The sequence below is a fragment of the Mauremys reevesii genome, linkage group 14 (genome assembly GCF_016161935.1).
Source record: "Mauremys reevesii isolate NIE-2019 linkage group 14, ASM1616193v1, whole genome shotgun sequence".
Lineage (NCBI taxonomy): Eukaryota > Metazoa > Chordata > Testudines > Geoemydidae > Mauremys > Mauremys reevesii.
In genome coordinates, this window is record NC_052636.1 from 36,777,011 (window position 1) to 36,793,485 (window position 16,475).

General features: G+C 53.0%; 1 protein-coding gene and 1 long non-coding RNA gene across 2 annotated transcripts in view; both read left to right on the forward strand.

The window, feature by feature from the left end:
* The window catches only part of LOC120381602 (zinc finger protein 850-like), a gene marked incomplete at its 3' end in the record, with an annotated part of 176,908 nt that overhangs the window by 136,079 nt on the left and 24,354 nt on the right, over positions 1-16,475 (forward strand). The gene's annotated exons all lie outside the window — the stretch shown is intronic.
* LOC120381364 lies at positions 3,201-5,386 on the forward strand. Its single transcript, XR_005588041.1, has 3 exons — positions 3,201-3,382; positions 3,997-4,019; positions 5,365-5,386. It is a non-coding gene; the product is annotated as an uncharacterized LOC120381364 (long non-coding RNA).

Here is a 16,475-nt window from a genome sequence, read left to right on the forward strand (position 1 = left end):
TCTCCAGCGCTGAACTGACACGTGCTCGCTGCATTCTCAGCCGGGGGCTCCGGAGTCTGATGGTTCAGCAGCACCAGCCCCGCCCCCGCTTTTCCCCTGGGGAGCCCCGGCCCCCTCCTGCCCCCTCCGGGCTGAGGCGGGTCCCCGCGTGTCCCACCCCCCTGCGTGGGGCCCGGGGGCAGGGCCAGGCCCGGGGAGGAGCCGCCCTTCCTGCCCCGGCCCTCGCCCCGCCCCTTTGTGCGGCAGCGGGGCCATGGCCGGGAGCGCAGCGCGGGGCAGCGCGGTGGGTCTGGGGACACGCGTGGGGCGGACACGCTCCTGCCGGGGCGGGCCCGGCTGCCTGGTTCGCCCCTGCCCGGGGTCCCCGAGCTCCGCGCGGCCGGAGCGGGGCTGCGGGGGCGAGTGTCTCGGACGGGGCCGGGGCGACGGAGCCCGGGAGCGGCTGGGCCGGGAGCTGCAGGAGGGGCCGGAGCGAGGCTCGGCTGCAGAGCTCGGAGCCCAGGCTGGGCCCGCGGGGATCTGGGGTGTCAGAGCCTGGCTGGGGTTGGGGCTGTGGGAGCTGGGAGTTTGGGGTGGGCTGGGGAGCGGATGGGGGCTGTGGGGCAGCTGGGAATGCGCTGGGGGGGGTCAGGGCTGGGGGGAGCGGCTGGGGATGGGGGTTTGGGGGGAGCTGGGAGTTTGGGGTGCGCTGGGGGGGTCAGGGCCAGGGGGCAGTGGCTGGGGCTGTGCGGAGCTGGGAGTTTGGGGTGTGCTGGGGTCAGGGCTGGGGCGGGGGCGGTGCGGGAGCGGGGTGTTTGGGGTGTGCTGGGGGGAGCGGCTGGGGAGGGGGCTGTGGGGGAGCTGGGAGTTTGGGGTGAACTGCGGGGTCAGGGCTGGGGAGTGGCTGGGGATGGGGCTGTGGGGCTGCTGGGAGTTTGGGGTGTGCTGGGGGTCAGGGCCAGGGGCAGCGGCTGGGGCTGTGGGGAGCTGGGAGTTTGGGGTGTGCTGTGGGGAGCGGCTGGGGATGGGGCTGCTGGGAGTTTGGGGTGCACTGGGGTCAGGGCTGGGAGGAGCGGCTGGGGATGGGGGCTGCTGGGAGCTGGGAGTTTGGGGTGCACTGGGGTCAGGGCTGGGAGGAGCGGCTGGGGATGGGGCTGCTGGGAGCGGGGAGGTTGGGGTGCGCTGGGGGTCAGGGCTGGGGATGTTTGGGGGCTCCATGTTCAGATCTGGCCCGGCAGGAGCTTTGGGGCTGGCGCTGGGGAAAGTGGGGGAGTGTCTGAAGTTGGCTGCTTGGGATGTGGGTGAGGCCCCGGGAGCTGGGGGTTGGGCTGCACCCCTGTCCCTGCAGCCTGGGGCCCTGCGTTTCCTCTGGAAAAGCTGCTCCCTGTTTCACCAGCTCCTCTCAGTCTGAGTCCCAGGGACCCTGCACAGGCGTCTGCAGGGCAGGACGGGCCCTGAAATCTGGCAGCTGGGAGGTTTGCAGCAGTTTCTAACCCTCCTTCCCCTGCTTCTTCCAGGAGGCCCCACAAAAGCATCTGGCCCCTCTGGGAAAAGAGAGAGAAGCAGCCAAAGCCGAGGAGGAGCGGCAGAGCGAGGAGCTGCTGGTAGGTGCCCAGAGCCCCCCGCCACTTAGGTTTGCCTGGCATAAGAATGACCTGGTGAGTGCAGGGCCCACCCTGCCAGCCTCAGCCAGGGACTCATCCCTGCTGGAGCCCAGGGAGCCTGCAGGGTCAGACATGGGGGTAACGTGATGCCCTTAGGATGCAGGAGGCTGCTGGGCAGGAGAGGGTCAGTCTGTGTTAGCCCGGAACCCCTGCCCACGGGCTGTTTGGACGTCACAGTGACCAGGGATCCTTTCTAGCTCCTCGGGCGGATGGGGAGGAAGGAGATGAAATGTGGGCTGCAGAGATGGAGGATTTGGCTCAGTGCACGTTGATGAGGTTTTGGGGAGAAGTGTCCCTCCTGTAGGTGATGTACAGCTCACCCCGGTCCTGATCCCTCCTCCCTTCCCGGGATAAATGAACTTCCCATCCCCCACCGCAAGAGATCTTGTGTCCTGGTAAATAACTCTGCCACCCGCCCCCAGGTGCTTTTATGATTTTCCCCTGTTATGGAGCAGATGAATTTCAATGTTGATAAATGCAAAATAGGGCACATTGGAAAAGATAATATCAAATGCACATAAACTGATGAGGTCTAAATTAGCTGTTACCGCTCAAGAAAGAGATTTTGGAGTCACTGTGGATAGTTCTGTGGAAACATCCACTGAATCTGCAGCAGCAGTCAAAAAAGCAAACAGAATGTGAGGAATCATTAGGAAAGGGATAGACAGTAAAACAGAAATTATCCTATTGCCTCTATATAAATCCATGGTACGTCCACATCTTGAATACTGTGTGCAGATCTGGTCGCCCCATCTCAAAAAAGATAATTAGAATTGGAAAAGGTTCAGGGAAGGTCAGCAAAAATGAGAAAGGATATGGAACAGCTTCCGTATGAGGAGAGCTTAATAAGACTGAGGCTATGGCTACACTCTTCAGCTTTTAGTGACACGACTGTGCCGCTACAGCCGTTCTACTGCCAGGCGCGCAGTGTAGCTGCTCTTTGTTGGCAGGAGAGAAGTGCCAGTGTAGACAAAGCCTGAGACTGTTCATCTTGGAGAAGAGACGACTAAGGGGGGATATGGTAGAGGTCTATAAAATCATGACTTGTGTGGCGAAAGTAAATAAGGAAGTGTTATTTCCTCCTCATAACACAAGAACTAGGGGTCATCCAGTGAAATGAATAGGCAGCAGGTTTAAAACAAACAAAAGGAAGTATTTCTTCACACAAAACACAGTCAACCTGTGGAACCCCTTGCCAGGGGATGTTGTGAAGGCCAAGACACTAACAGGGCTCTAAAAAGAACTAGAGAAGTGCATGGAGGACAGGTCCCTTAGGGGCTATTAGCCAGGATGAGCGGGATGGTGTCCCTAGCCTCTGTTTGCCAGAAGCTGGGAATGGGCGACAGGGGATGGATCACTTGATGATTCTCTGTTCTGTTCATTCCCTCTGAGGCACCTGGCATTGGCCACTGTCAGAAGACAGGATACCGGGCTAGATGGGCCTTTGGTCTGACCCAGTCTGGCCGTTCTTATGTTCTGTGTTCCCCCGTTACTGAGCCGCCCTCTCCCTGTTGCAGAAACAGACGGAAGCCGAGAGGCAGAAGATCGTCTGGGAGTGGCAGGAGCTGCGAGGGTTTCTGGAGGAGCAGGAGCAGCGGCTGCTGGCCCGGCTGGAGGAGCTAGAGAGAGCCATTGTCCAGCGAAGGGACGAGGGCGTCTGCAGCCTGTCCTGGCAGATTTCCCTGCTCGGCGACAGGGGAGGAGACGAGGGGCAGCAGCCGCTGAGCCAGCCCCTGCAGGTCAGGCTGTCATTGCAATGATCATACGCAGCGTTTCTATAGGCGCTTCTGAGCCCTAGACCCCAAAGCACTTTACAGAGTGGGGTCAGGGGCATTATCCCTATGGGACAAATGGGGAAAGTGAGGCAGAGGGAGGGGCAGAGCCCTGCCCAAGGTCACCCAGTGAGTCTGGCAGCGGCGCCAGGGATGGGCCCTGGGAGTCCTGGATGCTGCAGCCCCAAGACCTTCTCTCCTGGAAATGTCTCTCTGCATTTGCACTTGGAGGGTGAAATCCCCTCCCCCACCATGCTGAGGTCCCGAGCCAGGCCCAAGGCCCCTGTCGCTGCAGGTTAATGGGTTTAGTGGGGCCAGGGCCTTCTGGGTCTCTCAGCACTGGGGAATTTGAGTCTCAATGCAGAGAAATATCTTCTGCCTGTAAAGTGCCCGGGGAGAAGATTTCCACAGTGGGACCTGCCCGCAGGGTTTGCTGGGGCTGGTAGGGGGGCAGCTGCTCTGGGAATGTAAACCTAAAATTCCCCTACTGCCCGAGGCCTCAATGGTGACCCCTGCAGAGCAGGAGGCCTCCTCACCCAGGGACTCTCCCCCTGACGGCCTCCTCTTTCTCTCCTTTTTAGGGTGCTGGGAGCACTGGGGGCAGGTAAGTCCTGGGCTCCATTTCGCTCCCCTTCATGGGCCGCTAGGTTTGATAACTGCACTGAATAGGAAGCTGCCCCCTGCCCTGGGAGCGTGTGAGTCTGTCTCCCCTAGTGGCTGACTCGGGCAGGAGACAAGCCGGTTACTGTCTGGTCGCTCATGAGGTCACAGCAGGGCTGCTAGACCCAGGGCCGATGGGACAGACCAGGCCTGTCTCCTGGACTGACGTGGCCGCGTCACGTACTCAGAGAGCGCAGAATCTCAGCTTTCGCATTTGTTACAGTGAGTTGCCGGCCCTCAGCACCTCTCCAGTGTAAACGGAGACAGTGTTGCCTTGCTGGGGCTGCCAGCAGCCTGAAGCCGTAGCTCTGAGAGCGTGAACTCTCCTGTCCCCTGTTAATGTCATCGGGGTGTCAACTGAAATGGCAGCACTTTGATGTGAACATTTAAACGTTCCCTGGCTGATCACTCGAGCAGGTGGAACGGGGAGAGGGTGGGAGTGAAGCCTTTGTGGGGTGGGAATAGGGGGTTGCTGTAGGGAGGGAAGAACAGAGGAGAGACACAAGGACAAGGAAGCGAGAGAGAAATGGAGAAAGGAGGGTGGGAAAGGCAGGGAAACACAGGGAAGAACCAGCAGGGCCCTACAGGGGTGTCCGGGAAGGGGCTGTTTTCCTCCTGAGTGACACTGAGTGTGACAGACAAAGACTTGGCAAAATACTAAGAACTAAAATTTTATTTCCCATACGAAGGGCAGATTCCCCCCTTGTTCTTCGTACGTGGGTATCCCATGGAGAGCAGTGGGTGTTCTGCTGTGAATGGAGCAGGGCACAGAGTCCTAACCCGATGCCCTGGCCACTGGCCGTAACGGACAGGGCAGTGTGGCCCTCTCTGCCAAATGAGCTGGACGCCCCAGGGTTCCTGCTTCAGCTGAAGGGTTCGGGGGTTTTGGCATTAAAGGACCCACGTTCAGTCCCTGCTGGAGCCCTGGGCTCTGTCTGTGGCCACTGTCAGCATGTAGGACCTGCCCACTCTCTGGTCTGTTTCTCCTCCCTTTCCACATAATCCCCGTGCTGGTGCCCCTTGTTCCTGCAGTAAACCAGCGTAGGGGGTGGCTCTGCCCCCCCCAGAACCAGAGCGTCCCTGAGAAAGCCCCTGAACAATGTCTCCGTTCCTTGCTGTAGTGTCTCCCCACTTCCCGTCTCTCTGGGGAGCACAGGGCTGAGGTGACTCACCCTGACATTGACTATCTCAGGCTACAAAGCTCAGATCCAGGTTTTGTGAAGTTTGGGGGTTGCTGGGCTCAGGGTCTGGGGCTCAGGCCTATTTCTCACCCCTCCTTTCCCCAGCAGGGAGGACGGGACGTTTCGAAGCCAGAGCCGTCGTTTGCGGAGCTGGAGAAGAGACTCAGCGATTTCTCTCTGCTAAGTGCCCTGCTGCAGGAGGTGCTTCTGGGATTCAAAGGTGAGTTGGAGTCTGGGGGTGGCGTCTCCTCTGGTTAGAGCGACCCTGACCCTGGGAAGGAGTCGAGGACTCTAGTGATGTCACTGATCCTGGGCTCCATCTCACAGCCCAGCTCAGCGAGTCGCCCTTCCCCATGGAGCAGCCCTGTGGGGCTGGCTCTGCCTGCAGCGGCTGCGTTATCGGCCTCTGATCTCTGTCACCATCTTGTCGTTAACAGCAGTTCCATGAATAAGCAATGGGGGTTTCTCCATGAATGTGAGGGCCTGAATTTTCACCTCCCGTCTTCTCCTTCCCCTAGAGACGCTGCGACGGGAGCTGGGGAGCGACACAGGTACGTGTCTGTCTCTGACTGGCCAAGGAGATTTCAGCCCAATAACCATGTTAACGACAGGGATTGCAGCCTCCAGCACCTGGAAGCCGTGTAGCAATGGGAAGCGATGTTACTTTGTTCTTGCACCACTGTATTTTCTACTGACTTGTCTCTTAAATATTTTAGCTCAGGGATCAGCAACCTTTGGCACGCGGCTCACCAGGGTAAGCACCCTGGCAGGCCAGGCCGGTTTGTTTACCTGCGATGTTGGCAGGTTTGCCCGATCGCAGCTCCCACTAGCCACAATTTGTCACTCCAGACCAATGGAGGCAGCAGGAAGTGGCAGGCAGCACATCCTTCAGCCTGCGCCGCTTCCTGCATCCCCCATTGGCCTGTGACGGCAGACCGCGGCTAGTGGGAGCTGCAATCGGCCGAACCCGCGGATGTGGCAGGTAAAGAAACTGGCCCGGCCCACCAGGGTATGTGGATTGGAATTTCCTCAAGGTCCTTTAAGTGTTTCTTGATTGGGCACTTGATTTGCAAATTCCTTTCTGAAGAAGCTGACCTAATGCTTTACTAAGGCTACTTCAGAATCAAAACACATTGATGTACAAGAACGTAGCCAATATTCATAACTTTGACTGCAAAAATGATACACCCACACAGATAGTATCATCATCAGCAGCAGCAAATTATAATCTTTTCATAGGCATCTTACACGACAACCGTTGTACAACATTTGCTGCAAATATAGAACAGTGGTTGCACCAATGAACTACACAGCCACAGGTTATATTAATAACATCACAGCCAGGGCTGGTGTTAGGGGGTAGCAAACAGGGCAACTTCCTGGGGCCCCAGACCCCCACAAAGCTACATTGCTTCAGCCCTGGGTGGTGGGGCTCAGGGGCCCAGACTTCAGCCCCATGCGCTGGGACTTCAGCTTTCTGCCCTGGGCCTCAGCGAGTCTAATGCCGGCCTTGCTTGGCAGCTCCCTGAAAGCTGCTCACGGCCCCAGGGGCCCCAGACCCTGGTTGAGAACCCCTGCCTTACCCCACGAGTCACAGCAACGTTCAGGTTACTGCCAGGCCCAAAGGACCAGTCACTTCCGTAGGTCAAATGACTCTTAGATCTCCCAACACAGACAACACTTGTAGCCAGTCCTGTCACAACCTGTATTAAGATTTATTTGAAAGGAAATGAGAGTTGTTTACAATGTTAAAGCAGTGTGACAAAGCTCTGTCCTTGTCTCCATGGGCCCTGCATTTCCTGGTGGATTTCGCTAGCCTCAGGCTCACTGTGACCCTCCACGTAGCCCTTCTCTCTAGGGAGAAGTGTCACAGCCCACTGAGCCATTTTCATCATAAGCCAGTGAGGGAGGGGAGGCAAAGCTACCCTCCCTTGCAAAGTCTCTGTTGTCTCCCAGTCTCAGTGATTAATCAGGGGAGCAAAGGGGGAGGCCAGGACCCCCCTCTACTCTAGGCTCCAGCCCAGGAACCCTAATAGTATCAGCTGTGGTATCTGACCTTTTAGAAACAGGACACACACAATTCCCTGTTCTACTTCCCCACAGCAGCCCCACTTCCTCAGGCTCCACTTCACCCTTACCTCAGGGCTTCCTTCCTTGTGTCTGATCTGGTGTGTACTGATCAGTCGCTCCCACAGCTCCTGTTCTGCACACCCACCTGCCTAACTGGGAGCTCTTTAACTAGTTTCAGCCAGCCCCTGATTGGCTTCAGGGGTCCCAATCGACCTAGCTGTCTCCACAGCTTTCTGGAAGGATGTTAATTGGCCCCAGGTGTCTTGATTAACCTGGAGCAACTGTCATTTGGTTACCATGGTAACAGGGATTTGTTTAGCCTGGGGCTAACATACCTGTTTCTCACTACTTTCCTATAGCCAGCTGGCCTTGCCCTGTCACAGCAGCTAATCATCCAGATGCAGACAAATTACAGTCTTAAATTTCAAAGGTAATAGAAGCTTCTCTAATAAGCAAGCTCTGCATATTCTTTAGGACTAACCCCGGCTAAGCAGCTGGGGATCTCGTGCTTATGCCTAGGAACTTTGCCCCCCAGAGTCCAAGCAGCATACAGCTCATCAGTTCCTTCTGTGTGGGGTTTTTCATCCCCTTCCTGCCATGTGCTCTGAGCTGGAAACTCAGCTAATGGGAAGTCAAGAGCACAACACCAGCCTTGTGTCTTCTTTAACATCCCATAATAGTCTCTCTGGTGTGGATGGACCTTTCCTGCCAGGCAGGGTGTAATGCATTCGGCTGTCAATCAACACTTCACCTAGGTAAAGTCTCTCTCCTGTGTGGTGATTTACAGAGCCACAGTGGTTCACAATGCAACTAGTCAGATGTTAACCCAGGCAGCAACTCACAAGCATTCAATAAAGTCTAAGCATGTTCTTAGAATCCTAATACCTGTTTTAACAATACTAACACAGGTGAGTCAGACCGATTCCACTGTGTGTTTGTCCATGTTCAATTAAGACATAGAGGCTTGTGTAAGAGCTAACACCTCGTCTGCCAGTGTCACAGGCAGGATGGGCGGGGATGGTGTCTCTCGTCTCTGTTTGCCAGAAGCTGGGAATGGGTGACAGGGGATGGATCATTTGATGGTTACCTGTTCTGTTCATTCCCTCTAGGGCACCTGGCATTGGCCACTGAGCTAGATGGACCATTGCTCTGATGCAGTGGGCCCTTCTTATGTTCACAGTCTGTATGAGGAGTATCTACTCATTTGGACTCACTGGGGAGCCACAGAAAGGAACAAGATGTGCTGAGGCAAGAAGGCCCAGTCTCAGAGCCCCCGGGGTCACACTTCCCAAAAGCTAAAACTAGGCCCTGCCAATGAAAGGGGCACTGCCAGGAGAGACTGGATAAAGGCTGGAGCATCCAACAACTTAGTTAACCTGAGAGAGCTGCCTTGGGGACAGTGACAGGGAGAATCCCCAGAGTGACTCCTTTGATTCTGCTCTTCACTGGCCTTTGGTTCTTAGAATCATAGAACTGGAAGGGACCTCGAGAGGTCATCTAGGCCAGTCCCCTGCCCTCAAGGCAGGACTCAGTATTATCTAGACAATCTCTGACAGGTGTTTGTCCAGCCTGCTCTTAAATATCCCCAGTGATGGAGATTCCACAACCTCCCTGGGCCATTTATTCCAGTGCTTAACCACTCTGACAGTTAGGGAGTTTTTTTTCCTAATCTCCATCCTAAACCGCCTTAAATCCATTGCTTCTTGTCCTATGGTCATGTCTCCTCTGAGTCTTCCGCAGTTTTTTTCAATCTTCCCTCATAGGTGATGTTTTCTAGATCTTTAATCATTTTTGTTGCCCTTCTCTGGACTTTCTCCAATTTGTCCACATCTTTCTTGAAATGTGGCCCCCAGAACTGGACACATTACTCCAGTTGAGACCTAATCAGTGCGGAGGAGAGCGGAGGAATTTCTTCTCGTGTCTTACTTACAATACTCCTGCTAATACATCCCAAAATGATACTTGCTTTTTTGCAACACTGTTGACTCCTATTTAGCTTGTGGTCCACTAGGACCCTCAGATCCCTTTCCGCAGCGCTCCTTCCTAGGCAGTTATTTCCCATTTTGTATGTGTGCAACTGATTGATCCTTCCTAAGCGATGTACTATGCATTTGTCCTTATTGAATTTCATCCTATTTACTTCAGACCATTTCTCCAGTTTGTCCAGATCATTTTGAATTTTAATTCTATCCTCCAAAGTCCTTGCAACCCCTCCCAGCTTGGTATCGCCCGCAAACTTGATAAGTGTAAGAGAGAGACTCCGCTCCTGGGAGGGTTTCACCATGTGTCAGAGGGTTACACCCTGGTGGGAGGGCGCTAGGCCTGTACTGGGATAAGGCCACTCTGTGCTTCACAGTGTGGCAGAACCTAGAGTGTCCATTAGCAGGGAACAATGCTGGGGGGAATCGACATGTGGAAAGGACAGAAACCCTGTCTGAATTCTCTCACATTGCCCTTCTCACCCTGGCAGGCTACAGAATAACATCCACATTTCGCCCCAAATCATCCCCTCCTCCCAGGGTGAAGAAAATGGCTGCAATGGAGCTGACTCAGGTAAGGGATTCTCAGGGAGCTGGTGGTGGGTTCTGCTTGGAGGGAGAGAAGCAGTAAATGTATAGGAGGGTGGGAGCCAGTGATGAGCTGCCAAAATCTGAACAACAGGTGCCCTCCTCCTCACCACACGCGGGGTCATGCCCCCCTCCCGGGGGGTCATGCCACATCCAACCCCCTGGGTTCCTTGACACCCCGGGACCCATGACCCATCCCTCTCCTTCCCTGTCCCCTGACTGCCCCCTGCCACCCCATCAAACCCCTCCTCTCATTCTTGATGCCCCCCTGGAACCTCTGCCCCATCCAAACACCCCTTCTCTCTGTCCCTGACTGCCCCCCAGCACCTCATCCAACCCCTGCTCCTTCCTGACTGCCACCCAGGACCCCCATTCAACCCCCTTGTACCCTGCCCTCTGACCGCCCCGACCCCTATTCAGCCCCCCACCACCCACCGAACACCCCCTCCCTGTTCCCTACCCCCTTACCACACTGCCTGGGGCCAGGACCGCAACTGGCGCCACAGAATCCGACTCTCCGATCCGGGCTGGAGCCACTCGGCCGGGACCGGTGCTGCAGGGCCCGTGCTGGGCCGGATCGGAGCCGCTTGGCCGGGACCAGCCCGAGCCAGGGGTGCTTGGCCGGAACCCGGCTGGGGCACTCGGCCGGGGCCAAGGGGAGCCGCTCAGGTGGAGCCGGACTGGGCCGTGTACGCGGTTCCCCCCCCCCAGCCCGGCTTACCTGCCTGATGCTTGTTTCAGGCTTCCCGCAAATATTTGATTCGTGGGAAGCAGGGGAGGGGGAGGAGAAGGAGGGTGGAGCGTTGGCTGTAGTGGGGGTGGTGAGCTGGGGCCGGGGGCCGGGTGGACAGCTGCCCGAGCCTTTGTTACATTTAAAAGCTTTTTCAGAACCGGTTGTCCTGGAACAACCAGTTCTAAAAAGGCTTCTAAGTTTAACAACCGGTTCATGCGACCCGGCTAGAGCTCACCACTGGTGGGAGCTGCTAGAGGTGGTGGGAGGCAGGAAATATCTTGGGTGGAGAAAGGGAGGGGACAGGATGTGACAAACCTGCTGAGACTTGTGTAATGTAGGGTGTGATGGGTTGTCACCCCGGGGTGCAGTCTGGGGGGCTACTGGGAACCGCTGTGCCCTCTAACCCTCAAGCTGGGCTGGCCCTTCTCACACGGCTTTGCTGGAGATTCAGCCAGCCTCTCCAGGGCCTGTTATCACCCAACACGACAGCAGGTGGCGCCAGGCAGCCAACTAAGCTACCTGAGTGCTTTACCTGAGCCACTCAAGGAGAGAGAGAAGACAACAGCCAATTTCCCAGCGATAAGTGATAGCAAACAGATCAAAGCAGATTACTTAGCAAATAACCAGAAACTCAAACCAAGCCTAACATACTAGATGGATAGAATTTGAATTAGCAGTTTCTTACCCTGACTGATGGTACAAGCAGTCCCCCAAGTTTCCATACACAAGGTAGAAATCCCTTTACCCTGGGACCAGCACTTCCCCCAGTTCAGTCTTTGTTCCTCAGGTGCTTCCAGGAGTTCTCTTGTGCAGGGAATGAGGCCAAGAGATGATGTCACACCCACCTTCTGTAGCTTTTCCATATGGCAGGAACCCTTTTTTCCAAACTCAGTTCCCAGTCCAGTTTGTGGAAAAATACAGGTACCAAAATGAAGTTCATTGTCATGTGGTCTGGTCACATGTCTTTGTTGCTGAACCATCAGCACTGTCTGGCTTCTTCATTGTTGTACCTGAAAGGCTCGTTGTGGCTGTTTCCCAGAGTAAGCACATTTGAAAGACAGATACAGAGTCAATATCCATAACTTCAGATACAAACATGATCCATGCACATAGGTAGAATAATCATTCAGCAAATCATAACTTTTCCAGTGACACCGCACATGACTCATCTTGTACAAAATGCCTCATGTCCTAATCATATTATAATCCTGTCACTATGCTGAATATGGGCTGTAGTGTCAGCTAGGGCCTAATTTCAAGGCACAGGAGTTGGGAATGAAACTTCCCGTCTTTGTGGAACAGGAAATAACCCCCCAGCCAAGGATGGGAAAACTTCCCAGACTCCCAGTGCTGGAGCCTGAACCTACTGACACTTCATTAGGTACCCCCCACCCCCAGTCTTTGTGGCAACTGCAAACGTTATCGGTGATGATTTTATATTCTCTTCCAGGTCATTGATAAGAATGTTAAATAGCACAGGGCCAAGATCCAATCCTTGCGGGAACCCGCTAGAAAGAAATCCACTCGACTGTGGTTCCCTATTTAAAATCCCAGTTTTTAATCTATTTAATGTATGCCGTGTGTATTTTGTACCTTTCTAGTCAAAATATTGTGCTGAACCAACTCATATGCCTACATATATTACATCAGTACCGTTAGCTGCAACCAAACTTTTGATCTCATCCAATAAAGCTATCCAGTTAGTTTGATAGGATCTATTGTGTCTAAACCTTTTTAATGGGTACTAATTATATTACCCTCCTTTCTTTATTAATGAAATCCAGTATTGGCTGCTCCATTCTCTTGCCCAGTATCGATTTCAGACTGACACACTTGTAATTAGCTTGGTCATCTCTTTTACACTTTTTAAATATTGGCACAGCATTAGCTTTATTCCAGTCTTCTGGAAGTTCCCAAGTGTTTCAAGTCCTAATTAAAATCAACATTAACAGTCCACCATGCTCCTCCAGCAGGTCTTTCAGAACTCTAGTTATCTGGACCCACTGATTTAAACACATCTAACTTTAGTAGCTGCTGTTTAACATCCTCGTGAGTTACTTTTGGAATGGAAAGACTGTCAGCGTCAACATCTTATGATATGAGTTACATCATCTGTTTTTCTGCAAATCCAGGAGAGAAATATTTTGTACTTTTAAAAACTTCCTTCTTATTTTCATTGGTTGATCATTGATTTCTGTTAGCTTCCCTTGCCAACTTTCTACAATTCTGACCTTTGAACTTAGATTCTTTACTATTGAGTTCCCTTTTCTTCCATATATTTTATTTGGAGAGTGTTGGGATTCCTACCAGGGAGCCACCAGCAGGGTCCAGAGCCAGCCCCATCTTTTATATTAAGCTCTGGCTAGTAGGTACGTGATAAATGTGATGACCCTGCCTCCGTCTGTCAGCTGGGAGACACAAAGGTTCTCTCTTTCTACCCTCTGATGCCATCTGGCTGCTCTAAGCAAGGTGGGGTGGGACTCTGTTAACATGTGCCTCCCAGAGCTTCCATTTCCCTGGTGCTGCTGTTCTGTGAGTAGTGGGGCTGTGAGTGGGGCAGCAGGTACTGAGTGTTGGACTCTTGCTCTTTCAGGGGCCGGTGACCTTCGAGGAGGTGGCTGTGTATTTCACCAGGGGAGAGGGGGCTCTGCTGGACCCTGTTCAGAGAGCCCTCTACAGGGATGTCATGCAGGAGAACTATGAGACGGTGACCTCACTGGGTAAGGAGTCCTGTCCCCTGGGTCATTAGAAGCTGTGGGGTCTCTAAAGAAGCTGAGCAGTAATAACTTTATACCTTTATTCATCATCCAGGTTTTGACAAGTTTCTTTGTCCCCCTTTTTTTCCTTATCTCCCATACACTAGCAGGCAGCAGGGAGGGAGGAGGTTGTGAGAGACGAGGAGGGAACACAAGAAGCTCCCAAGGCGCCGGGAGGTGGTGCCAGCTGCCAGGAATGGGAAGAAGGAGGGAGTGTGTAGGAAGGGCACCCTGGACGTGGGGTGGGTGGGTCAGTGGGAGGGAGGAGAGGTTTGGGGATCTAGAGCTGTGGGGGATCCCAGACCTTTAACCCCTAATCCCGACCCAAACCTCAGGTAAATCCCAGACTTCAGCATAACCACTCTCACAAAGCCTCAGCTTAATATAAGACCCTGAACTGTAGCAAGCTTAGGCTACGTTTACTAAATCGAATCACTAAATCGACCACGGCTAGATCGATCTCAGAGCGTCGATCCCGGCTGTAGTGTCGACCTGCCCTTAATAACCCATTTATCTATGTTCACCTCCTTGCCCCTCCACGCATGGTCCAAGCTAATAAGCAATTCTCTGGTCATGACATCTTACCTCTAGGGAGTATGAAATTGCCCACAAGACGTGAGACTGGGTCATAGATTGTAAAATCAGGTCGGGGTCAAGAAGAGTGAGAGTTTGCAGAGAGTTTTGTCCCCCCTCTCCCCATCTGCAGCAGCCACAAGCTGTCTCCCTCCCGGCTCCTTGGATCTCTGAGCCTGTCCCTCCTGAGGCTGCGTGGCCCAGTTCTTGTTTCTGATCTTCTCCTTTTCCGGAAGAATTAGAGGCTGTTGCTCCTGAATGTTAGTGTGTAATTCCCCAGCCTTCTCCTCCCACTGGGGGAGTTTAATTCTCCTCCCATTACCCTGAGTCACTAGATTTCCTAATTCCCCAAAATGTGCTTTTGCAGTGTCACAGTTCAGGGATAGCGAAGCCTTTCACCTGCCTCCATGGTCTGCTCAAGGAATGGCCTGTCAGGTATCAGGCCTCTAGCCAGCCCCTCTCTATGGGCAGGGACCCACATGCCTCTCCTGTTTGACCAGGGTGTGAGGATTGCAGCTTGTCCTCCACTGTGTTCACTGGACTAACGTCCAGTTCCTGTGCTTTGCTTTCTCTCCAGGGGCTGTGAGCAGTTTGTCTGAGACAGATGTGGGACTTTTGGTGATACTTGTATGATGCCAATACACACCTCAGTTTCCTGCTGTGATTGGTATTGCTGTGATTCTAAAGAGCAGGAGACATGAGGTGTTTTGTCACGTATCTGTCATGGGGTGATATGAATGGGTCATTAAGGACTGGCTGGGAGTAACCTACATCAATGGAATACCCGACAGAGACAAGGGAATGATTGTCACCCAGGGCCGCCCAGAGGATTCAGGGAGCCTGGGGTCTTCGGCGGCGTGTCCCCCTTATCCGCTCTGACACCACAGAGCATTTTCCCCGTGTCCCCCTTACCAGCTCTGACACTGCAGAGCATTTACCCTGTGTCCCCTGCTCCCCCTCCTGTTTGACTCAGTTTATATAGTAATATTCTCAGCTATGTCTTTGCTTAACCAATCATTGTACTGAAATTTAATTAACCAATCCTAACACATTGAAACATAATTCTCTAACCAATTGTATCCCACTACCCTAATTAACTTACACTAGCAAAATTAATTGTACAGCAGAGAAAAACAATTAGAGAACCAGACTGATTAACATTGTAAAAGTGGTGGCCATAAAGATAGAACAATACAGAAATGAGGGTTTCACAACCACAAGCATTGAGAAGTGATTTCTTGCCAGACAGGCTGCTGTCAGACTAGGTTTTCATTAACCATCTTAAGATCTGTTTCTTTATCTGGTGGTGATGGGTGCTATCAGGACAGGATCATCTTCCTAACAGCCCAATAGCACCTCATTTCAGTGTGACTGGTTTGGGATGTGAGGATGTGACCCTTCGCTTTCCAGCTTATGGCTGCCCCTGCTGCTTAGCCAAAGGCCTTAGCCTAAGAACAAGGCCTCAGATGGTCACAGTAAGAGAAGGCCCAGTCACAGGCAGACTGTGATTTTGATTATTTGTTTTCACACTCCTGTAAGTAGCTAAGTGATAAAAATACCCCTAAGTTCTTAAACTATAGGCTTTACAGGCAGGCCTGAATATCTCTATTCTAACAGTGGGGTCTATCCCTCCCCCCATTCTGTGTCTGTCTTGTGTATTTAGATTGTAAATTCTTCAGGGCATGGGCCATCTACTATTCTGTGTTTGTACTTGTCCTAGCACAATGGGGACCCACTGTTAGTTGGTCCTTAGGCACTAAGGTAATGAATATGATTTATAATCATAATAACTCTCCTGCCACTTTGAGCCAAGGAAGCTGGCCTTGGGATGTTACTGCTTAAAAATGAGCATGGACTATTCTTTGTGACAAGTATCCCACAAATTCCACTGACCTCCCTGGTTTTCTTTGCCTACAGTAGGGTTTCCAGTTTCCAAACCTGATGTGATCTCCCAGCTGGAACGAGGGGAAGAGCCGTGGGTCCCAGACCTCCAGGGCTCTGAGAAAGAAGTGCTTCCAAGAGCTGCCTGCACAGGTGAGGACTTGGTTAAACCAACTCAACAACTGTGTGGGAATGCAGGAAACATTCGGGATGCCCTACAAAGACCCTGTGAGCTCTCCAAGTTCAGGATTGTTCCCTGCAGATGTGGAATCATTATGGCAGATGTCACTCATGGCTTCCTCCTATTCTGACTGACAACTGGCAGCAGGTCGCTCCCGATCTCTCTTTCCCTGAGTGTTCTCATGAGATGCAGACCAAAACTGATCCCTTCCTCTCTCCTCTGGGAAGGTTTTGGGGAAAATCAGCTCCTGATAGGTTTGATTTCTCCCACACATATTTTGGATTCTTCATCCCTTTTCCATTCCTCTCTCTGTGATTTTCTTTCTTTCCGGTGCAGGTAGTGATCTATGTCTGATTCTCTCTGTCTCCCATCAGGTGAAGGGATGGTGAGTCAGAATGAGGAGGAGAAACCCCAGCAGGAAGATGCTGAGCAAGGAGAACCACATGGAACTTTATCAG